General features: G+C 44.3%; 2 long non-coding RNA genes across 2 annotated transcripts in view; both read right to left on the reverse strand.

Annotated features, from left to right (window-relative positions):
* Positions 1-25304, reverse strand: part of LOC149122730 (uncharacterized) — a 304723-nt gene that overhangs the window by 231154 nt on the left and 48265 nt on the right. The gene's annotated exons all lie outside the window — the stretch shown is intronic.
* On the reverse strand, positions 18261-24534 carry LOC149122732 (uncharacterized). The gene is made up of 2 exons (XR_016219825.1): positions 23153-24534; positions 18261-19763 (listed from the first exon to the last, which is right to left on the reverse strand). It is a non-coding gene; the product is annotated as an uncharacterized LOC149122732 (long non-coding RNA).

The raw sequence follows: 25304 nt of genomic DNA on the forward strand, positions 1-25304 counted from the left end.
CTTCTTCCATCCCAAATTTTGCATTCTGACACAGTACAAACAAGAGTTCGGACAGAGGATCCATTATGAAATAAAAAACACAATAAATTGGCCTTTCAGGATTAGAAATCTACAGGCAGAATGACCAAGATGAATTTTTGTGTTTTGGAAAATGAAATGGAACCAATTTGCTGTGGGGACAGATATTAATTCCCTCCAAATCGAGTTTGACTGTGATTTTCAGGTTAATTCAATCAGAATTCCACAGCCAGTCAGCTGGGAGGGGTGGATGTATCCAGAAACAGCCGGTTTCCTTGTGACTAAATCAAGCCCAATATCACTAAGGACTCTTGCATTTCTTTGGCTTTTTTCACAGTTTTCTTATTTATCATGGTTTGTAATGAATTTTCTGATGTTAGCTTTGGTTTTGAGGCTGGAATAAGGAGTTCAGGGTACAGCTGGAATCGTCTTTTTGAATCAGGGCACAGCTGTTGGCTTGCTCCAATTCTGGCTTGCTGTCACTGTTTTGTGTGCCTCTGCTAATTTTGGTTTCTTAAGCAGCAATTTTCTAAATGGTTTCTGGGTCTCAGTTGGTTTTGCCTTCTTCCTCCCGAAATTTTGTATTCTGATGCAATACAAACAAGAGTTCAGACAGAGTAGCTATTATGAAATAATAAAAAAAAAACAAACAAATTGGTGTTTCATGCTTAGAAATTTACAGGCAACGCAACCAACATGAGTTTTTGTGGTTTGGAAAAAGAAATGGAACCCTTTTACTGAGGGGACAGATATTAATTCCCTCCAAATTGAGTGGGAGTGGGATTTTCAGGTGAATTCAATCAGAATTCCACATCCAGTCAGCTGGGAGGGGTGGATGAATCCAGAAACAGCCGGTTTCCTTGTGACTAAATCAAGCTGCTGCTCCCTGTGGACTTCTCCTCCTCAGCCTCTGACTAGAGCACAGCCACCTCTCCAATGCTGACATCCTCTGACACATGTTTCACTCTTCTGTTCTCTCTAAACTGCAGACTCTTGGGCAACATATGTAACTCTAATGCATCAACTTGCATAGACACACACACCGGAGGACTCCAGAGTCTTGGATTTCAGGTTGTAATTAACTTTCCTTTTCAGAGGACTGGTGAAAAAACAAGTCTGGAAGCCAGGGTGTAGCCTTGTGGTTCAAATGCCTATATCCCACTTGGGAGTTTCTTGGTTTGATTCCTGGTTCCAGTACCTGCCTCCAAATTCCTGATAATGTAGACCCTGGGAGCTAGCAAGAAATGGCTCAGATGATTGGGTTCCCTACTCCTGGGACAGCCCTGGCCACTGGGGACATTTCAGCAGTGAACTAGAGGGTGAATACCACTTCTCTGTCTACTTGTTCATTTCTTTGCATCTCAAATTAAAAAACAAAACAAGTATGTTTGTATCATCCATCAAAATAACTCCCTCAATGGAAAAAAAGAGTTTCATTGTTAAATTTGGGGAAAAATAATGCTTCTTCATTGTGATATTAGAATAATGCATAACTGTACATCAGACTTCCATTGTGGACAAGGAAGAGAAAGATGGAAGCAATAATTTTTGCTTCTGGCTTTGGTACTTGTCATGTAACCTTGAAAAATTCATTTAAACTCATGGGGCCTGAGTGTCCTTAAAATTACAGGCTCATCTAGTTGAGGCAGGTGGTGTAAGGGGAGGTGGCAGGAAGCTGAGAGCTTTCCTTGTTTCTGTGCTGACAGAGCTAAGTGACATTAGCAAGTCATTTGACCCCTCTGGATCTTCCTCCCTTGTGAGATAAGATTGTTTTTATAGTTAAAAGATTTATTCTACACAGTCCTATCTTATGGTAAGGTTCACATGACTGTGAAGTGTTTTATAAACTGGCAGTGTAATAATCAAGTTCGCACTGAAGATGAAATGCTAAACAGCATAGAAATTCTAAAGCTTGTAGTTTTATGAGGAGCTACACAGAAACATTGAAGTTCATGGGCATTTTTAAATTTAAAAACAGAAACATTGAATCACTGTTCAGAATCAGTATAGTTGCTAAAATTCTTATTTATAACCACTGAGATTGGTAGTGTAATTACTGATAGCATACTCCAGTGTTGTATATTTTAGTTTATACAATACTTCGACTATATAAAGTATAGGTAGCATGGGAAGTGTGATACACAGCAGTCTTGTAGAATGGCAGATGTCCTAAACAGCACTCTGGCCTCAGAATCAGCCCTTAAGGCACTCAGACCTGGCTGAAGAGCCCATGAGAGTATTTTAGGTATGGAAAGCCACTCTGGCAAAAAAGAAAAAAAGAAAAAAAATGACCTAAATAAAAGATATCTGTGAGTGAGATCCCAGTAGAAAGAACGGGCCATCAAAGAAGGAGGTACCTTTCTCTGAAGGCAGCAGAGAACTTCCACTTTGACTATGACCTTGTCTAAGTAAGATCAAAGTCAGTGAACTCAAGAGGCTTCCATAGCCTTGGCAACTCATGACTAGAGCCCAGGGAGATTTCTGATGCCATAAACAAGAGTGTCAGATTGTTAAGTCAACAACAGGAATCACTGTGTGCTTACTCCTTATGTGGGATCTCTGTCTTTAATGTGTTGTCCAATGTGAAGTAATGCTATAACTAGTACTCAAGCAGTATTTTACACTTTATGTTCTGTGTGCTGCAAACTGATGAAAACTTAACTTAATATAAAGTAAATCGATCTTCTGTGTATCATGATAATTGAAAAAGAATCTTAATGTAAATGGAATGGGAGAGGGAGTGGGAGATGGGAGGGGTGCTGGTGGGAGGGGAGTTATGGGGGGAAGCCTTTGTAATCCATAAACTGTACTTTGGAAAATTATATTCACTAAATAAAAGTTTAAAAAAATTAAAAAATAAAAATAAATAAAAATATAGGTAGCAATATTTAATGCTTCTCTTACTGTTCCTGGATTGGATTATAGCATACATTAATAAACCTTTTTTATTTATTTATTTATTTGAAAGACAGCATTATAGAGAGACACATAAATAGAAATGATCTCTCTGCTATTTTAATCCCCAAGTGGCTGAAAGCAGCTGGAGCTGGGCTAATCCAAAGCCAGGTGCTTCTTCCAGGTCTCCCACATGGATTCAGGCGTCCAAGTATTTGGGCCATCTCCTGCTGCTTTCCCAGGCACATTAGCAGGGAGCTAGATTAGAAGCTGAGCAGCTGGGACATGAACCAGTGCCCATAGGGGATGCCAGCACTGCAGGTGGTGGCTTTACCTTATATGCCACAGCACCAGCTACAGCCTATTCATTTTAAATTAATAACTAAAGATTATCTGCTGTTCAGCCTCCAGGCTTTGGCTTGGCCCAGCCTCTGCTGTTGTGGACATTTGGGGAGTGAACCAGAGGTTGAAAGATCTCTCTTCTTATGTCTCTCCCTCTCTAACCTTGCCTTTCAAATAAATAAATGAGTCTTTGAAATAAAAATACATGCATACATACACAGACACACACACACACACACACACGGTACCAACTCAGTGGGTAAAGCCATGGCCTGCTGTGCCAGCATCCCATATGGGTGCTGATTCAAGTCCCAGCTGTTCCACTTACAATCTAGCTCCCTGCTAATGTGCCTGGGAAAGCATCAGAAGGTGGCCCAAGTGCTTGAACCACTGCATTCTTGTGGGAGGCCTGGCACAAGCACCTGGCTTTAGATTGGCTCAGCTGAGGCCAATTTGGGAAGTGAACCAGCAGATGGAAGATCTATCTCTACCCCTTCTCTGTAACTCTGCCTTTCAAATAAATAATAGATTTTAAAAATGGGGTAAAAGGCTAGTTTTGTTGCCTTCCCTTTACCTAGAGTAACATAATCAAAATCTGTTAGGCAAATGAATAAGGGAAATTCTGAGATCATGTATTGACCACAGAAGAGAATGGATTCGCTGTACATTTTCTGGAAGCCCATGCTAGTTGGAACCAAGGGAAGGATAACAAAAAAGGGGAGGCCTATATCCCTCTTATTTGTCTTCTTTGTTCATTGGAGCAGTGGAGAGTTGAATAATGTAATATTGGTGTTTGTCTCCATACAGTTCATGTCTATTTAGCTGGTTCTTTTTATTTGCGTTTCTTTTTTATTTATTTTAAGAGATTTATTTGAAAGGCATAGAGACAGGGGTTTTCGATCTGCTGGTTTGATTCCCAAATGTTTGGGTGAGGCTGAAGGCCCATGAGCCCCCTCCCATCTCCCATGTCCTGTGGGGTCCAAGCACCTGTCCATCACCACTGCACTCGTTGGCTGGAGTTGGAGAGGAAGTAGGGCGTCAGGGAATGGAACTGGTGCCCATGATGTGGGCCATGCAGGCTGTGGTTGCACCCCCATGCCATGGTGCCGTCCTCAATAAACATTTCTTTAAAGTGGAATTAGGGGTAAAGATGGTCTGAGGTGCATGCGCGTTTCTGTTGTGAGAGAGGCTGAGGCCCCGCGGGTGCCTGGGGGCCAACAGGAACACCTGCAGCCTTGGCCCCCAGGTCCCGGTGTCTCCCCTCTGCTTCTGCCCTGCCTGCAGGCCTGGCCCAGGCTCCAGTGGTGCCTCAGGGATTTCGGCACCAAACTGGTCACTTTAGGTCACTTTGTGATCCCTGACTTCTGCCCAAAGAAGGAAGCAAGAAGGGGCCCAGCAGGCTTCCCCCGACCTCTGGAGCCCCGAGCCATGGTGCCGGCCCACGACCCAGGGAGCCCGTGATGATTCTGGACCAGCCATTGGGACCCACGACCCCTGACCCCAGGCTCCAACCCCTTCAAGGTCACCACCGCAGCCTCCTATTTAGCTGGTTCTTAATCCTCAAGAAGGGATTTAGGTCAATGTTCTATTCTCATCAAATACCTTAATGTTTAATTAAAGATTCTATTAGTAATTTTAACCCTGGGTCATTCTAAAGATGTGCTGTGACTTAGGTTTAGAAAAGAGCATCTTCCTTGCCACCCTCATCTCAGCTCTGGGGGCTGTCAGTTCTCCCTGCACAGATTCAGTAATGCATGCTTCTTCTCTACTACAAAGATCTTATGTTGGTCATATTTCCAGTTACCAAAATCAAATCAACTCACACCTGGACTCTGAGTATTCAATGATATTAGTTATCAAAATAAATGTATTCAAATATTCAAAGACCACTTCAAAGCTTAACTGCCTTCAAGAGTGTTTGGCACTTGGAACAGCCACTGTGGTTTTCTACACATGAGCACTCACTATTTTATATACCACTTAACAATTCAAACATCACTTCAGCTTCAGCAATACACAACAATAGAATGGATGATTCTACATAATAAACATGTTACATTAGTTTGGACTTAAAACCAAGAACTAAAACCATGCGGCAACATGGATGGATTTAAGGAAAGATGTAGAGCTAGGTAGCTAAGGCTACAGAATCCCAGACCTATTGATTTTAAGTGAGTCTGGAACAACAGCATTCCATTGCATTATCTTCCATCTCAGAGTCCTGCTTTTCCAGTGAGACCCACCCCACTCAGACCACGTATTTCCTGCCTGTGTCTTCACAGTGGTGGAAGCTGTTCTCATACAGGCATCTCCTGGACAGTCACCAGCTTCCTGATTTACTACCTGAACTGGAATCCCCAGTTGCGAGGTATATTTCCCAAACACCCAGGCTGAACTGAATGTTTGTCTCTGGCAGTCAAAAACTTCTGCCTTAGGAAACAGAACATGTCCTCTACTCTGGGGCTCCTTTTTCTTCTCATGGGGTTCTGTGGTGATCTGTGGTTTTCAACACAAGTCTGGGAGCATTCTGACTCAAAAGAAAGACCAGGGATAAGAGTTCTTTCTGGGGGCTGGTGTTGTGGCATAGCAAGTTACACTGCTGCCTGCAGCACTAACAACCCACATGGATGCCGGTTTGACTCCCAGCTGCTCTTCTTCTTCCACAACAACTTGCTGGGTAAAGCAGCAGAGAATGGCCCAAGCGCTTGGTCCTCTGCCCCCACATGGGAGACCTGGAGGAAGCTGCTGGCTTCAGCCTGGCCCAGCCCTGGCCATTGTGGCCATTTAGGGAGTGAGCCAGCAGATGGACCTCTGTGTTTCCCTCTCTTTTTCTCTCTGTAACTCTGCCTTGCAAAAAAATACAACTTCAGAAAGTTATTCTCCATCAAGCAATACACCCTTTTCCAGGCAGTTGTAAAGCTGGAAGTCATAGCTTCTTTTATATTTTGGATAATAAGAGTTTTGGTTTGAAAGCATGTTCATCTGAAACAAAGATCACTCCTTATCCTTTGTTAGAGAAGGGGGCTCTGCTCTTTGAAAGTGAAAATCAGAAGCTGTAATGTGTGATGAGCTCCACCTGCCAGGTCTGAGGAGACGTATTTGAAAGACAGGGCACCAGGAGAGGAAGCTTTTCAGATTCCCTGGCCCTTGCTTTAGTCTTATGTCTTTACTTCTTTTGCTGCATCTTGATGTCAAGAGTGTACACTTTATGCTGAAGTGAGGAATTGTGTCTAACCTCTTTTGGGCCTTTTTCTAAGCAGAGTGTATATATTTATCTTGGATATAAGGATAGCTTCTGGGGTGGGTGGATCTTTTTTGGATTTTCACAAGCTAGCCAGTAGCGTATATTTTCTTCACAGAATTCAGTTTTTAGAAAAGCCTCCAATACAGCCAGTCCATCTGTAGGTAGGGAAGAGCAGGTAGAAAAATAAAAAGAAACATGAGGAATATGAGGAAGCTAATGATCAAATAATCCCTTGTGCTTTTCTAGTACTAGGATTAGCTATTCTCTTGTTTTTACTCAATCCTGTAATCCTGCGGATTTAGCTCTTTAAAGACAAAGATGCCTGTAGGCAAAATACTTAAGTTGGTTCCATACTACTAAAACAGAAATACTTCAGTTTGTTTTAGTGCCAAAAATGTATTTACAGGAGAGGCATAAATCCTCAGGGAACTAAGTCTCTTGCAAACACTGCATGCAATGAAAAGCATCCTCAGCCTCAACCAAGAGCACTGCCATTGCAGAGCTGAAGGCTGATTTATCTTCCCCACCTGGTATGAATATGCTGCGAAATAAGCGGAGATAAACAGACCTTCTAGGTTAAGTCGAATTCTCCTTGGTGAGCTGCTGATTTGAGGACACAGCCTTTCTGCACTCTTGTGATACTTGCAGTGGATTCAATTCAAGCCTAATTCACAATTGCTGGCCAGCAGCTCCTGGAATGCTTCTGACCACAACAGTGCCTCCTTCAGGGAAGGTCTGCAAGAGCAGTTCTCTAATGAGTTGTGCTCAGAGCAGTCCCCCTCCCAGCTCAGCAGTGAGCTCTTCAGATTGCAAACACAAGAATCTCAACTTACTTGATGAAAGCTTGCTACCTGCTTTTCTTGCCAATTGTGGCCTTCCCAGGAATGGTGGAGTTTTGCCATAGGTAGCTCAACCCAGTCTTCAATACTCTTATTCTTACAAAAAAAAAAAAAAGACAATTCACTAAGTGGTCATCCTTGAATACACTACTGAGCCTGAATGCATTTTTACCAAATAAAGTCACCCAACAGCTATAAACCAAAAGCCAACAACAGGCTTGCCCATCTAATATTACACTCAGCCCCGAAGTATTGAGCAGTTTCATCAGTTCCTCAGAATGTAACTACGCTGTGAGGACTACAGATAGGGATACCCAAATTTTAATTATCAATACACTGCACAGCTAATAAAGCAGATGCTGTCTCTGGCCCACAAAAGGAGACAATTTCCCTGCAAGGTTAACCGCAATCGGAAGACATTTTGCATCTGATGGAACCCGCAGCGGGACTGCTTTGAGCCAGCTCCTCTCCTTCCCTTTCCACTTTCGGTCCAGGATGGGACAGAGACCATGCACAGGAGGTGCCACCCGTCACCCATTTCCCCCTGTCCACCTGCAATGCTCCTGGGAGGCAGATGCCGCAGAACAGTGATTTGTTCCATGATTGTCACGGTGTGAGATCAGCCCACCATGAGAAAATGACCATGGACTCCAATGAGATACCAACCACAGAAGCACTGCCACCAACAGTAGTGCAGGAGGGTGGATGATGGAAGGCACAGCATGGCCAGGATCCCTAGGGACCCCGCAGGACTCTGCTGCCCTGGATGCCTACAGCAGGCAGCTGCACGAGGGCCCAGTGCACCTCCAGCACCCTTCTACCAAACCCTTCCCCCTGTCTGCCCATGCAGACCACACAGATGCTGTGTCAGTGAGTAAATCAGCACCGCGCACTTGGTTTTCCTGCTGAGAGTTGGCCTTCATTACTTCCCCAAGTGCAGCACGTGCTGCAAGCCTCAGCCAGCAGGGCTGGCAGGAGAGGTGAGCAGTCGCACTCACCAGGTCTGTCTCTTCTTCTCCTGACCCTCCTGACTCAGGGGCCACCGTCAGCATTTTAGCCCCAAGGCACGAAATGGGACGGCCAAGAACCTAACACCACCCATGTCACGCGCACACACTGCAACTACCAGCTGCCCACCAATGACCACCGACTTTATAGCCAGCCTGGCATGGGGCGGGTCTTGCAGCACTGGTCCTGCCTCAGGGCAGCAACGATTGTCCTGAGGCCCCCTGCTGGACTGAGCCTGAACTGCCCTGCAGCAGATTCTGGAAGCAAGAGAGCTGCTGATGGCTGAGGCCCTGGCTCAGAGTACACTTAGAGAGACCCTATGCCTGGCAAGGGCACCGGGGCCCTGGACTTTCCCAGGCTGCAGTCCTAGGGTGGAGGCTGGCTCGGCCCTTCCTTCCCCAGCCCTGCCCACAGGTGGAGTAGGGTTCCCACGGGGGCATCTTCCTTCGTGGGAGAGCGGGTAAACCCCAAATGCCATGACTCCCGGTGCCGGGTGCTGGCCTGCAGCCTTCCAGGAGGGAGTAGGAGACAGTGACTTTGTGGGGGAGGTGACACTTGAGCTGGGCCTGTATTTTGGGTTAGTTCTAGACGCACATCCCAGTCACCTGGACCTGCGGGTCTGCTGCAGGCCTCCTGGAGGCTCTGGGAGCCGGGCATCCTGGTGGCAAGGGCAGGAGGGTGGGAGGTCGAGGTGCTGAGCTCCCACTGGGTGCACCAGGCACTTTGGAGCTGTTCAGAGTAAGGAGTCGAGGTCACCTCCTGAACCACTCCTGGTTCCAAACTCCTGATTTGGGATTTGCCAGAACCCTGAATTAGGGGTGTGGTGGGGGTGGTAGTGGTTGGCTTCAATGCACTGTATTTGTGAATTCTTCAAACACAGCTTCTCCCTACTCCTGCAGGCTTTCAGGTGATTGACGAGGACAGAGTCCCTCCGCTGCAAAGTGACTGAAGTTTGGAAACTACGTCCAGAACTTCACAATGTGTATTCAGGTGGTCATCCTTCAGGCCTGCAGGTGGACAGCAAGAGCAACAGTAAGATATTAATTACTGTAGATACTCTCCTTTCATTCCGGTAGACCCACCAAAAGAGAATGGGAGATGAGTACTTGAACATTGGAACCAGTCAGCATGCTAGGGTGAGCGTCGGTACTTGGAGCTCAGGAGTGGACATGGAGAGCAAAACATGCATTGTTACTAAAGAGGACAGTAAGGCATTTTACTGTGAAAAGGGAAATCATTTAGATGTGAGCAAGACACCTTAAGTAAATGTCTGTATATTTATTTTTGTTTATTTGCAAGGCAGAGAGAGCCCTTCCATTTACTGCTCATTCCTCAAATGTCTGCACCAACCAGAGCTGGGTCAGGCTGAAGCCAGGAACTCAGTGTGGGTCTCCCACACAGGTGGCAGGGACTCAAGTACTTGAGCCATCAGCTGCTGCCTCCCAGGGTTCTGTTAGCAGGAAGCCAGAAGCAGAAGCAGGGCTAGGGCTTGAGCCCTGAGAATTCTGACTGGGATGTGGAAGGCTTTACCACTATGCCAAACACATGCTCCAGTAAGGTGTTTCAACACGTTTGCAAAATGTAAGAATGTGGTTTTAAATATATGCTCTTCATCTTAAAAATTTGCATAATCTTATATTCAGTTTCATATGATTCAATACTTATTATTAAATACAAGTAACATTTAGACACATGCTTTCCTCACCAATACAAACCTCAGTAATTTTTTCACTTAGAACCTTGAATATTAGCATTCATTCAGACTGAAGTTCACTCATAGGCTGGGAATTCTGACAAAGAGACAGTAGGGAAAAAAATCTAGATGTGTAGCTGATACCTAGTAAGATTCTGAACCTGACTGATAGAATCTCAGTAACTGTTCAGAGAGTCACTTCATACCTCTCCCCTCTGTAATGAGAAGACTGTGTCCTTTGGCCACTTTCACATGATGTTATGTAAATCTAACCTGAAAAGCCTTTTATAAATTCTGAAGTACCATACAGAAGCATATTATGCATTTCCATATGAGTGAAAAAAGGCAATGTCAAAGGCATAGCTATTTCAGAGAGAAGTTAGGAGGATTGGCTCAGTTTGTAAATGTGTAAGTACCATTAAATATCTACATATTTGAAATAGATTTATAGAGTGTGGAGTTCATGATAGATATTGAATAAATGCACTCTGGATAATAAGCAAATATCAGAAATAATGCCACACCCATCAGTGTTTAAACTCTTCAGACAGCTCCGTGCCAGGGAAGTGCAGTGATCCCTGTAAATTAACAAAAATCAATCTGTGTATACCCATGGAAGCCACTGGTTTATATGCAGTCTATACTAGAGGTTTTTATGTTTAGTAAAATTACTTGATTTTTTAATGAATGCTTTCAGACTGATACCTGATGCTGAGTGGCAGACAATTTTTTCTGAAAAGTATGTGGTTGAGAAATATAAATATAAATCAGTTTATAATTTTTGTGTCTGAAGATTTTTCTGCATTGAGATAATACCTGCAATAATCAGAAGACTTTTCCTCAAAAAGTTGCTATATTGATGCATCTTCATTTATGTATGTAATGTATGTTTAGGTAAAAGGAAGAGAGAGAGAGAGAGAGATCTATCTTTCATCTGCTGGCTCACTTCCGGATGGCCACAAAAGCTGGGGCTGAGCCAGGCTGAAGCCAGGACCCTGGAACTCTGTCCCAGTCCCCCATGTGGGTGCAGGAGCCCAAACTCTTGGGCAATCTTTGCTGCTTTCCCAAGCAAAGAGCTGGATGAGAAGTGAAGGAGGTGAGTCTCAAAGCAGTGCCATAAGGCATGCTGCTGTTGCAGTTGGCAACTTACCTCTTTGTACTGCAATGCTGGCCCTAGATTGATGACATATTTAAGTGCTGCCACTGGCTTTTGGCTAAATAGGATGACTTAACATGTTTTCCACTCTGTGGAAGAGGAACAAATATGGCAGTTGGTTGTAAAAGTTGCCCATGGAAACCACAGCCTGAGAAAGATGAATCAACTCACCTTGCATTTTCCACCTTGCATCTACACCACCCTTTTCTGGACAAACATCTGATTGTATGCCCTTGTGATGGAGGTTCTCAGGGTGCTGGAACCTTTTGTAATTTTTTAAAAATATAGATTAAGAAGAAGGCAAATAAACAAAAAATTACAAACTGCTGCCAATACCAAGAAGAGATTATTGAGAGTAAAAGGTCACCTGTTGGAGCCAGCACTGTGGCACATCAGGTTAAAGCCCTGGCCTGAAATACAGGCATCCCATATGAGTGCTGGTAGAGTTCCGGCTGCTCCACCTCCAGTCCAGCCTCTTGGTAATGCACCTGGGAAAACAGTAGAGGATGGCCCAAGGACCATTTTGCTCATGTGGGAGACCCAGAAGTAGCTCCTGGCTCCTGGATTCAGATCAGCTCAGCTCTGTCCATTGTGGCCATTTGGGCAGTGAACCAGCAGACAGAAGATTCTCTCTCTCTCTCTCTCTCTATCTATCTATATAACTTTTTCAAATAAATAAAATAATTTTTTCTAAAAAAAGGTATCCTGCCATACTTCTTTCTTCCCTGTTAATTACTAGGAATTATAAATTGTTATGGTGCCAGCACTGTGGCAAAATGGGTTATACCAACAGCTGCAGCACTAGCATCCTCTATGGGCACCAATTGCATGTTCTACTTCTGATCCAGCTCCCTGCTAACATACCTGGGAAAGCAGCAGAATATGGTACAAATCCTTGGGTCCTGCACCCAAGCAAGGGACCTGGATGAAATTTCCCTGACTCCTGGCTTTTTTTTTAAAGATTTGCTTATTTCTTTGAAAGAGTTACACACACACACACACACACACAGAGAGAGAGAGAGAGGGAGGGAGGGAGGGAAGTCTTCCATCTGATGGTTTACTCCCCAACTGGTTGTAATGGCTGGAGCTGCACTGATCTGAAGCCAGGAACGAGGAGCTTCTTCCACATCTCCCACTTAGGCAGGGGCCCAAGGACTTGGGCCATCTCCTACTGCTTTCCCAGGCCATAAGCTGAAAGCTTGATCACAAGTGGAGCAGCCTGGTCTTGAACCAGCACCCTTATGGGATGCCAGTGCTTCAGGCCAGGGTGTTAATCTGCTGGGCCATAGCTCTGGCCTCCCATGCATATGCATGGGCCCAAGCACTTGGGACATTTTCTACTGCTTTCCCAGGCCATAGCAAGGAGCTGGATCAGAAGTGGAGCAGCAAGGACTCAAACCAGTGCCCATATGGGATGCCCATAATGATTTCTTTAATTGGAGAAATGTTCCTTTGATAAAATGAGTGTATGACCCCACAATATTCTCTACTTCCTCATAATAGGGTCTGAGATGTAAAAGTCATGATTAATTTCTTAGAAGAAAATTTACATACCCAGAAGCAAAGAGAGAAAATTAACCTTTTGTTTTTCTCATGGTTGAATCAGAGTTTCAAAACTAATACTTAACTTGTATTTTAGAGGAGTTAATGACTTAACCATCTCTTCTATTAGAAATACTATGTTGTGGCCAGTGCTGTGGCACAGTAGGTTAAAGCACTGGCCTGAAGTGCCAGCATCCCATATGGGCTCCGGTTCTAGTCCCAGCTGCTCCTCTTCTGATCCAGCTCTCTGCTATGGCCTGGGAAAGCAGTAGAAGATGGCCCAAGTCTTTGGGCTGTTCTGAGGCTCTTAACATAGTGAAGATATCTTAGATTCTCATTAGTGAAATCTTTAGAAATGTCAGAAAGCATGTAACTTTCTTTAACGATCTGAAACAGAGATGAGATCCATAAGGGCAGAACTGCTCAGCAGCCACCATGCAGGAATATGTATCTTTCTGATGATATCTTCATCTGCTTCTTGCAGTTGCAGCTAGTCTATGAGCTCTTGGTCTGTTTTCTGCCCTTGGGAGGGCCTAGGGTGCTCTATATTGTCTGTAAGGATTCAAAATTTGTTGTATATTAGTGTCTAATCATAAAATTTCCAAAGTGAAAAGCTGGATGTAATAAACTATGCCAGACTGCAAAAAAAAAAAATACAAACATGGTGTACTGTCTATAAAGTACAGCGGTAAATCTGTATTATAGAGATACACATCTCTACACAATTCTCTGTTTCTTTCCCTCTGAAAGTCTACATTCAGCTCTCGATGGTACGATTACTTAGGAATAGATTTCATATACTTACTTTCATAATCAGTGAACTCGGAATTATTATTGTAGTATTGAGGATTGTACTGACTAAAACACTATGTTTATTCCATGTTAAATAACATCATCGTATCTTTGGATTCCATTTGTCCTGCTACTGATGTATTCACAGGAGAGGGGAGGTGGGAGGAAAACCCAAGATCCATCAGGGTGGAGGAGGAATGTCAGAGGCTGTGGTTCTATTGTACTGCAGCTTGGGTTCTGGAAGAACACATTAATGCACCCAGATGGTTTGAAGCTAACTGAGGGCCTATGTTCTGTACACTTGTTTGTGGTACTGCATTTTCATTTATGTAAAATTTATTTTCTTCAAGTAATATATTAATTTGGATGAAAATGAAGATGTTAAGGAATTTTCAGAATGGGTCTGTTTAACCCTCATTGGCTTTGTTTTTAGGCACTTAACTCAGAAAAGAAAAGATAGAAAAATACATTTTGGGTTCTCTTCATCTGTACCACGGCACTCGTTGGTTAAGATTTGTCATTTTGTCATATTTGATTCTCTAGACTCCCTGAAAAATCCCCTACTTCATTAGATGGAGTCCGTGTCTCACCATGGCAGTGAAAAGTTTAAAATGTTCCAGCTTTGCATTTAGCTAGGCCGTGGACACATGCCATGGCACTTGCCAGCCAATTGTGTCAGGGGCATCATCTGAATCAGAATTACTTGCATGAAAACAAGGAGTTGCAGATTCTTCCAGTGAAAGTGGAGAGGAGCAAGAGCTGCAGAACATTGCCAGGGTTGAGTGTGCCATGGGATACCATGTGGTGGCTGGTGTCTGGGGTGCTGGTTCTGCAGAAGATAGGGCTTATGGGGGCTGGTGCTGTGGTGTAGCAGGTAAGTCTGCTGCCTGCAGTGCCAGCATCCCATATGGTCACTGGTTCAAGTCCCGCTGCTCCATTTCTGATCCAGCTGTGCTATGGCCTGAGACAGCATTAGAAGAATGCCCACATCCTTGGACTCCTGAACCCACATGGGAGACCTGGAAGAAGCTCCTAACTCCTGGCTTTGGATCAGCTCAGCTCTGGCCATTGCATCCAATTGGGGAGTAAACCAGCAGATGGAAGATTCTCTCTCTCTCTCTCTCTCTCTCTCTCTGCCTCTCCTCTTTCTGTGTAACTCTGACTTTCAAATAAATAAATCTTTCTTTTTTTTAAAAGAGCTTATGCTGATGGATAGTGGTCATGGAAAATGTATGGGACATTTTTCAGCAAGATTTTGGATGAATTTTCCAACCCCTGAACCTCCTAGAGATTGGAATAGACTTCTAATGCGTAACTTCCTCTTATGCTTAATTAGGTTTTTGTTTTGAATTGTTTTTGATGAAACAGCAAGGAATTCTGAGTTATAGACTTCCTATTTCAGAGACAGGAGAACACTGATGCCTGCATTATAATTAAATAATGCCTATCACCCTTTCTTAAGCAACAAATGATCACAGATTCTCTCTTTGCTGCTAAGTAATGAGCATGGTGATTCTTCCCACCGTAACCACTTTCCCAACTACACTCCCTCCCCTCTTCCTCCTTCCTCTCCTATTGACATGGAATGCCTTACATAGCTAGGGTGAACATTTAACCCGCTGGCCCTAGGTGTTCATACACTTCAACTCTGTGTTATTATTCATATGCCCTTTTTATGACCAAGCTTATTTCAGAACGACAAATTATATATTCACCTAATACTGAGAGTCATCAAATTGATTTCTATTTTCTTCTCTCTTAGGCAGTTCTTGAGGGGCAGAAATATTTATTTTGTATATCATGTATTTATTCAACTAAAAGACTGACTGTCAAATGCTGAGTTTTAGTGTCAAAGCAAATATGTTTCTAGACCCCATGAAGTTTACAGTCTGACAAGAAAGAGCCATCTACCCAAAGAATATTGTTTAACATAGTAAATGCTGGTGTGAAGCCAGTGGATAAAGATTGAAGCATTCTTAATCTAGCACCAACTCTAATCCCATGATCTCTAATTGAGAGAAGTAATCAGAAACACAGAACTCCATGTTACCCAGTTATCTCTTTGAATTTCTGATTAAAAAATAAAACATATCAAACAACACACAAATACCTAGGAGTGCATAATATTTATATACTATCTTGATATTAAAAATAACAACAAATAACCATGAAAAATAGCAACTTTGAATCTCCTTTGTTTTCTAGACAAGTTATAATCCTATGTGGTTTTTTACAGTAAATTATTACAGTACATTACAGTACATCATTACAGTAAATTATTACAGTAAATAACTATAGTAAATTACCTTTGTAGGTAAACTTCATCTCTCTCACATTTTTCCATTTGATAAATCAGATTTTAAAAACTGAGACCCAAGAGAAAAGAAAGATTTTTAAGCTAGTGTTATATGTTGATTGGCTCTCTAAAAAAGATTTATTTATTTATTTGAAAGTCACAGTTACACAGAGAGGAAGGGGAGAGAGAGAGAGAGAGAGAGAGAGATCTTCCATCTTTTGGTTCACTCACCAATTGGTCACAATGGCTGGAGCTGTACTGCTCCAATGCCAGCAGCCAGGAACTTCTTCTGGGTCTCCCACACAGATGCAGCTGCCCAAGGACTTGGGCCATCTTCCACCACTTTCCCTGGCCATAGCAGAGAGTTGGATCGAAGGCAGAGTAGCCAGGACTCAACCTCCACCCATATGGAATGTCCATGCTGGCAGTAGCTTTACCTGCTATGCCACAGTGCTGGCCCCTTGATTAGCCTTTATGTTAGACTTTTTAATGATATTAAAAAACACCATGCTTTTCTAAGCTCTTTCCATTCAGTTTCTACTTTGTAAATTCCAGATAATACTGTCCCCAGAATTAATCTAAGGTATAAATGATATGATATGAGGCATTTAACCCCTTAACCTGTCTCCTTGAATACTCAGCTATGTTAGCTCTGTGTCCATTCTTCTGTCTCTGTAATAGATGAATAAAAAGACAGTGTAAAATGATTTGAAAAGAACTATAAGGGGTCTGCACTGTGGTGCTGCTGCCAATTGGGGAGTGAACCAGCAGATGGAAAACACCTCTCACTCTCTCTCTCTCTCTCTCTCTCTCTCTGCCTCTCCTTCTCTGTAACTCTGACTTCCAAATAAATCAATAAATCTTAAAAGAACTATAAACATCAATAAAACACAAATGAAAATTGTATTCTCAAAACTGGATATTAAACCATGCCTTCTACACCTCTGTTAAAAGTTACATTCTATCATAGTCATTTATGATTTCTAGGGCCAAAGTAGTAAATAAGATTTTTCTGGAAGAGACAGAGGTTATGAGGGAGCCAGGATTTGGGGTCAGTTAGCAGCAGTGAGTGTCACTCTTTCAGATTTGATTCAGGAAAGGAAGAACAGCAACTGATCCCTGACATTTTTTGGGGGGGGAAGGAAAGGAAGGAGGGACTGAATAAAAGCAAAGGCCCTCTGGTTGTGGGCACCCACCCCTGACTGCAGCCTTTGGGGAGGGCCAGCTGGTGTCTCTATGGATGTTGCGGCCTGGACTCAGTTTCCCTGAGTTCCCAGGGGCTCCAACATATTCTGCCTTCTGAATGGCTGTGCCCATTCGCCTGCTACAGCCAGTCCCTGGGGCTCTGAGTTGGACCAGAGGGAGTTCATTCCCTGATCAGGGTCAGCCCTGGGGGCTGTGCTGCTCCTTCTCTGGCATTTACTGCATCTCCTGCTCTGCACGTGCGATCCCAGGCAGTTTCCGAGTGCTCACCCGAGCCTGCCTCCTGCTGGTTCTTCCCTCTTCACTGTCCACCTGTGGGTCCCAGTTACCAGGGACTCTGTTCCCCACACTCCCTGCTTTGCTCCCCGTGTTTCTGGAAGAAAGTGTACCTGCTCTGGGACTTTCTGCTGCAGGTTTGGAATGCAGGAAGGGGCGGCAACACGTGTGGGAGAAGGGTGGGTGCCAGGGCACCAGAGATCTTGGCAGTTTCCCCCGAGGTCAGGGCTGGGACCTGAGCTGTTCTGTCTCCCACCTCTGCTTCCCAGGCTCCCAGTGCCTGGACTCTCTCCTGCAGAACCTCACCCAAACTGTCCCTAATGTGCTTTATTTAGTGGTTACAGGAGAGAGAGGGCAGCATTCTGGGAACCTGCACATGCAGAGAAGGAAGGCAGAAAGACTCCCACTCTCCACAGTTAAATAAGCTGGGTTCCCACTGTGGGTGGTCTCAGAATGCAGTTGGGCTGGGCCTCTTGATGTTTCCTGGGCTGTTGGTTCCTGCAGGGTGGGGCTGTATGGCCTTCAGCAGGGAGCCTGGGGCAGCAGAGGGGTGGGAAGGAGGATCTGACTAGGATCTGCCCCACTGCTCTCATCCTGCACCTCATCTTCCTGGTGGGGAGCAGTGTGAAGCGTGAATAGCTGCTTTGCGCATTGATCCCTCTCAAGTATTAATTATCAGACTTTTCCAATGTGGAATTTGAAGCTGTTACAGAAACCTGGGGTGGGAAAACTCCCTTCTCTCAAACAGGCACAGAGACAGGGGAGGATCCAAGGAGTCTCTATTAATGGCCCTAGGCTCAGCTGGAATGATTTCCTGAGAACTGAGCATCAAATTCAAGTTTCTTAGCTGTTACAGCATTGGTGGGTTTAAATGGCAGCCTACATGACTTAGGACTGTTAGAGATGGATTGCTCTTGCCACCCCCAAAACGCTCCAAGAGACCTTCTCTCATGCAATTAACAAAGGGTAAGGTTTATTGATGATCTGACATGTCGGGGCCCCCGTCCCAGTACAGGCGAGCGGCCCCAAATGGTCTTGGGTTAGGGTTTTTATACATGTTTAAACAAAGAAAATCAATCATTGCATAGATCAGACAGAGGTATAGAGTAAACAATTGATACAAGTTAAGTGATTTTACAACCAGTTGATTTATGAATACAGGGAGTACAGGATATCAAGTAAGGGCCTGATTAGACCTCAGAGAATCATATGGCCTATACAGGGAGTATCAAAAAGCCTCCTATTGCCAAAAGGGAGGGCCACACAACAAACATAACAAGGTTGCAGGAACTGCCTTGATGATACCTAGGAATGCAGCTGAATGGCGATAAGGGACACATGGTGGGGTCAGGGGTCCAGGAGGCAAAGAGATATATGGTGACTTCTTCTATCTTACTTAGGTGAAACTAAGGTTACGCTCACATTGGGGTAATTTACTGACTAATTAACTTTATAGAGAATGGCTATGCAGAGCAAGTCTAACGAGGTCAGGAAAGTTCACCAGAGGAGGTTGGTGGGGGTAGCGGCTTTTAACTTTTTAACCCTTCATTCCCCACTCCTCTTAGGCCAGGGTCTCTAATCTTAGAGACCATCTGTTTCCCCTTCCCCGTGTGTTACATATTGTTGACGAATTACCATGAGTTTAACATTTTTAACTTGCTTTCGAAGAAATGTGACAAGCCTATTTAATATACAGGGTCCTATAGTAATAATTAGGAGCAGCACAACTAGGGGACCTGCCAGTGCTGATAATAACGTAGTCAGCTAGGGAGACTTAGTGAACCATGACTCAAACCATCCTTGTTGCTGAAGTCTGTCCCACTGTCTTTCCTCTAAGTGTTTACGTAGTTGAGCCATGTTGTCCCTCGCCACCCCTGTCTTGTCTACATAGAAGCAGCATTCCTCCTTAAGGGCTGTGCATAACCCCCCCTCCTCTATGAAAATGAGAACCAACCCCCCGCCTGTTCTGCAATACTGAAATGCAGATACTGGGCTGTATCTGGGAGGTTGTGGAAGATTTGTCAGGCAGAAGGGGTGGGGATCTCCACCTGGCAGGTTATCAGGTAGAAGGGGGCAGGGCAGGATGCAAAGGCCGGGCTTCCAGTGAAACATTGTCAGGATGACTGAGGTGCAGATGCATATGCTGGACACATTAGGCCTTTATGTCACACACACATAAGCTCATAACTGACTTTCTGCCTAATATTTTTCCCTCAAGAGGTAATACCCAAAATTCTTCTTTGGGATTATGGATGGAGTTCCGTTTTCTGTAACTTCTTCGAAGCTGGCATGTGGGCGTCGAGGGGGGTTTGGGTATTTCCTCTTGCTACCTGTCTTATGGTGTGCAACAGTGGCCTTGGAAAGACGGTGCCGCTCGGTCCAGAGGGCTGTTCAGGTAGTCCAGTGGAATGGGCTGGAAGCCTTGCCTGATGACCATTTGGAGTTTAACAGCTTTTAGTCTGTTAGAGACAAAGCAAACAAGGGCATTAAAAACACACAGTGCAAAGAGAAGCATCAAGATTGCAGAAGTTATTGGGCCAAGGAGAGGAAACAGCCAGGATTTCTGTGACCAGATATCAGGCCAGAAATCCCAGCCCTGCTTTGCCTGCTCCTGGAGCTGTTTGGTTTTTTCCAGGAAAAATACGAATTTGGATTTGTACCTGTCTAGTCTGATTGACCCAGAGACAACATTTTTCCTGGAACATGGCACAAATAGCTAACGTGCCATGCCATAACTATTGCATACCCTGAGAAGCAGGTCCAGTCTGACAAAGCTGCTTCCATCTGTGACTCAAACCTCATCTGCGTTAGTCAGGGGTTGTCTCTTGGGTCCCTTCTGCTGGCATAGATCAAGTCTATAGTCTCAGTACAGGAGTGGAGGGGACCACTTTCCCCTGGAACTGGCAGGGAGGGCTTTTTAAGTTTAATACTATTGGATGGACTTTTAAGGCCTGGCTGGGTGTGTGAGGCCCAGACCTATCCATGGGGTGCTGTTAAGAGAATTGTAAGAGATGCAAATCTCCCTTAAGGGAGGCACCCTGTTGACTTGCATTACATGGCTGGAGTAGGAGGAGAGCTGAATAGGAGGCTGATAGAAATAGGCAACTTGCATTTTACTGACCCTAGGCCATCCCCAATAGCAGTGGCTGGAGCTGGAAGCTGGGCAGAGCCAAAGGCTTTTTAGCTCGGGGCCACAGGGTCTGTGGTTCTGAACCAGGAGTCCTTCGACACCCAGGGCAGTTCCATGTCCAGTGACCGTGCTCTTGGCAGAGCTGACAGAAGGCAGTCGCTGTTACAACAGCTGCTTGCCCAATGCAACAGGCACCATTTGGGGTGCATTGGCTTTGCTGGGTTTCCTTGACAGTGGATCACCGTGTAAAGCAGCCACTGATTGGCCTGTTGCCCATCCTTACATCACTCCTGCTGCTAGCTTGCTCCTCATTTCCCTGGTCTCTAATAAAGTGGACCAAGGAGGCAGCCTCTATGATGTCAGTCAAGGGGGTGCTCAACCCCATCCCTGATTTTTGGAGTTTTTTTTTTTTTATTTTAGGGTGAGCTAGAAAAACTATGGTCATGGGCAAATTCTGACACTTAGTATTTTTCTGTGAGTTAAGACCATGCCCATGAGAACTATGACCTTTTAGGTAAGATTCACTGTGGTGACCTGCTTGTATACTTTGAGATTACTAGTGTAACTTTTTATCTATTTCTCAGTTTGGTTTAAAAGGGGAGTTCTGCCCATTTGCTGCGTACACTGAAAAATCAATCTAGCTGTCACATTTTAACCTCTTATTCTGGCTATGTTGTTTGGTCCTCTATACTGTGACCAGGCATTATTATAGAAATGGCCAGTCATCCCTTACATAAGGTTTGGGGATCAAACTGTATATCACTGTGGAGAGTCCTGCAGAACAGTGGTAACTTCCCTTCTGGAAAAGAAAAGAGGAGAAGTGAGGCAGCGAGTCGGGTCTCTAGCCTGACTTCCTGGGCTTTCAGATTTAACCAGCTTACTGCGTAGCCTGACTTAGAGGAGAAATTGTGGCAGAGGTCTCTGCCATCCTTTGGCCTCCAGATATTTACCGTGAAGCCAGTGGGTTATGGGCCTGGGTTTCTGGGTTTTCACCATGTAGCCTGTGGACACTAGAGCCTTTTTGGGCTCCTGGAACCCAGTTTTCTAGCATTTGCCACATAACCATCTCCCGTCATCTCTAAGTCTCTTTTGGCACACTTTTTCCCTTTTGGCTAGACCTCCATTTGATCTACATTTGAACTAGCAATGCCTGGTTGTTACACAATAAATTACTTAGGCAGAACATGAATTCTATGTCTCTTGTTGTCGAATAAACCAGAAATAAAAACCCTGAACATTAGAGTTAGTACACAAAATTATCACATAATTCAGAATAATTTAACAGAGTCAAAAAGAGCTTACAGGACCTAATTTTAGAAATGGCAGGGTAGCTGATTAAGCAGACACTGTTAAAATAGACATTACAGTTTTTGTGAAAACAGATTTTAAGATTTATGATTTAGACCATTTTTAAACATTTTAAAACTTTTTATGACTTGTTCACACATTTGGAAACTTTACACCCGTAGTTACTTTTATATAGCCTTGAATTGTCATGTGTGGACAACCTATGAGAATACATGCTAACAAACTCAAACAGTCTATCTTATCGAATTTGAGATGTTAAAAGTACACATAATACACTCTCCCAAGTTTTACTTAGTACTGATGCCTAGATGACTTAAGACACAGAGTTATTAATGAATACCATACCAGTATCTGAAATAAAAGTCAAAATTACATTTCCATGCTTTTAAGTAATATAAGGACAACACCTCCTGAGCAGCAAACAGGGTCACTAGTGCATGGTTACAACTTTGAAAAGATCTTTATCATTAAAAGAAACAAGTTTAAAGCATATCAAAGACATGTAAAACTGAGCAAGCAAGCCACTGAGCAAACCGAAGGGTATTTGCATTACCTCAATTTTCTGAACCAATCTGCATTGGCTTACTTTAGTTAACAACATAAAGGCTTGTATACACAGAATTTACTCTTATTTTTATAAGACCATTTTAGCTGGAAAGCAAAAACATGAATACAGCATAGGTCTGACACCATTTATAACATTTTAATACATTTTACATAATCTGAATTGACTCAAGCAGCTGTTACTTTAACAAATTCAGAGTCTCATCCTTTGAGAGTTCCAGGGATCCGACTGGAAGTCCAAAGTTGGAAGACTCGATTTAGAATTTAAGCTGTCAGAGTCAAACCATTTAGGCAAAATTAGTACATTTTTGATCAGTTGGGTAATCACTCAAACATTAAAAACAGATAAACAACGTAGTCTCAGTACTACAAATAGAAAAACATGAAACCTTCAAGACAAATGAAACTCTTATCAGCTAAGTCAGGGACAGCAGCACAGAAAAGAGCTGATAAAAACCCATTTACATTTTGGAATAACCTGTTAAGAATTTTTAAATTAAGACAACATTTTTAAAGTTTTTATCATACAGTTTAGAACAGTTGGTTCTGAATGGAATTTTCCCATAATGTGTCCCCCTTGGTTGTACAAAACAAGAGATAAAGACCTCCGGAACAGGCACTGATCTGGAGTGAGATTGCTTCGCCCGCCTGGTGAACACGGAGCTGCAGGTTATGGCCCATTTAGACTCTGTAGCTGCAGGGCCGTGGAGCCACAAACACATTTACACCACACACAAGCTCTTTTCCATTGCAGACACCAGGCAGGTCCCTGGTAGAGGGGCAACAGAAGCACCCCCCTTCCGCACAAAGGCGGGCCTGAGTACTGAGTGCCCCAGGGTGACTTACCGGGTCCTGAAGTCCAGGAGATCCATCCATTTGCCCCATTTGGTTGGCCATGGGGAGTCAGTCTGGGGGGACAGGTATGGCTTGGGGAGTTAGGATCCTGAGGAATAAGTCAGGAGGCACGCCTTCCCATCCTCCACCTGCCATTCCTGGGCCCCAGCTGAGTCCTGCAGGTTGAGGCTCAAAGGGCCAGCTTTGTTTGAACACACAGGGGGTTTCAGCACTTGCTAATGGCACAGCAGGGGTTTCCCTGCTGCCTGTGAAGGGAGAGTGGAGGGATCTGCTGGCCCCTGGGGAGCTGCTTCTGGTACCCTCTCCTGTGGCCCCCGCTGCCGGCCCCACAGCCAGGGCCGGGCGGCTGGTAGGGAGGAGGGAAAATCAAATCTTCAGAGTCGCCCTGTAAAACAGAATAGAGCGGCGTCGAGGCTGAAGTCTTAGTTTGTTTTATCTGCTTTGCTGGGACAGTCCTGGACAACTAAAATCTTTTTTAAGGCTGTTTCTGAGGGAGTAAAAAAGGCTTTAACCAGGAAAGGGAGTTTTTACCAGATCTTGCCAGACCAGGATGTCAAGGGTGCCCTCAGGCGCCCACCCTACTTCAAAGGTAGGCCAATCTGCAGAACAAAGGGTGGTTAGTCTCCCTTTCTAAGAGTTGTCTAAATCCGTCCCATTGTCTGAATTTCAGAAAGGAAATACAAATAGCCAAAAACAAACACCAAAGAGACTCACAAAAAGGCACTGAACAAAACAAAAAAAGACAAAAATGGAAAGTCGGCCTCACTGCGGAGCAACAGGCTTGGTTCCTACAAGGTGGGGAGCCTGGCCCCCTACAGAGTCCCAGATAGGGTCCAAGAACCACACTGACACACAGACACAGATCGCAGGCTGAGAGCACAATATACACGAATAGAGAGACAATGATGGAGATCAACACACAAAGACCTACAACACAGACTCAGAGCCCTGTGACGATGCTGGCAATACGAATGCAAGTTCCGGAACCACTTCAGAACCTACAAATGCAGACTCTGGGACCACTTCAGAGTCTCCCAACAATGCTGGCAATCAACAAACAGCAAGACAACCAACAAAGTACCTTAACAAATGCAAAAGACCAAGGAGCTTGATCAGTTTCGCCTTCTTGACTGTCAAAGAGAGGTCATGCGCCCGGCCACTTACCTCTGACCAATGATTCAAAGTTAGAGACAAAGGTGCAGACACAGTCTGGCCCATATTAGCAGTCAACACGATATACACGAACAAACAGTGTAGAAAATCAGCACACAACGACCACACAAAGTGTCTACAAAGAATCTGAGATAAGCTACTGGTCACGCAGACTCCAGGACCACTTCAGAGCCTCGCAACAATGCTGGCAATACATATGCAGATTCTAAACCTACCAAACGGGAGCCATCTCGGCGTCCCATACAAATGCTAAATAACAAGAGAATACAATCAACAAACAGCCAGACAACCAACAAAGTACCTTAACAAATGCAAAAGACCAACTAGCTTGACCAGATACCAAAATCTCAGCAGTACAAACAAAACATGAGTCTGAAAACAGTTTATGCAATAGAAAAAAAAACAGAAAGAGAAAGGACAAACACAGATGCTGGCACCAAATTCCCAACCACGGGAATTCCCAATGGGAGTTTTCGCTGAGCTTCCTCAGTCTCCCAATCCTCCTGAGGCGTCCCTCAGGGCTGTAGCGTTGTAGCTTCCAGCCACATCTGCCAGCCCAAACGTCTACCATACCAGCCCAAACCAAAACTACTTCAGGCCTGAACCCAACCAGATACAGAAACAGAAACGCACGTGCACAGAGTCCCTATCCTTTAGGCACCTTTACTTACCCCAAGAGATGTCCATTGGAGACGTCCGTGGGCAGCAGAGCTGTCTCACTAGGGACTCCAAATGTTAGCGTTGGATTGCTCTTGCCACCCCCAAAACGCTCCAAGAGACCTTCTCTCATGCAATTAACAAAGGGTAAGGTTTATTGATGATCTGACATGTCGGGGCCCCCGTCCCAGTACAGGCGAGCGGCCCCAAATGGTCTTGGGTTAGGGTTTTTATACATGTTTAAACAAAGAAAATCAATCATTGCATAGATCAGACAGAGGTATAGAGTAAACAATTGATACAAGTTAAGTGA

Source organism: Oryctolagus cuniculus, chromosome 13, assembly GCF_051225735.1.
Source record: "Oryctolagus cuniculus isolate XC-2025 breed Fujian yellow rabbit chromosome 13, ASM5122573v1, whole genome shotgun sequence".
Classification (NCBI taxonomy): domain Eukaryota; kingdom Metazoa; phylum Chordata; class Mammalia; order Lagomorpha; family Leporidae; genus Oryctolagus; species Oryctolagus cuniculus.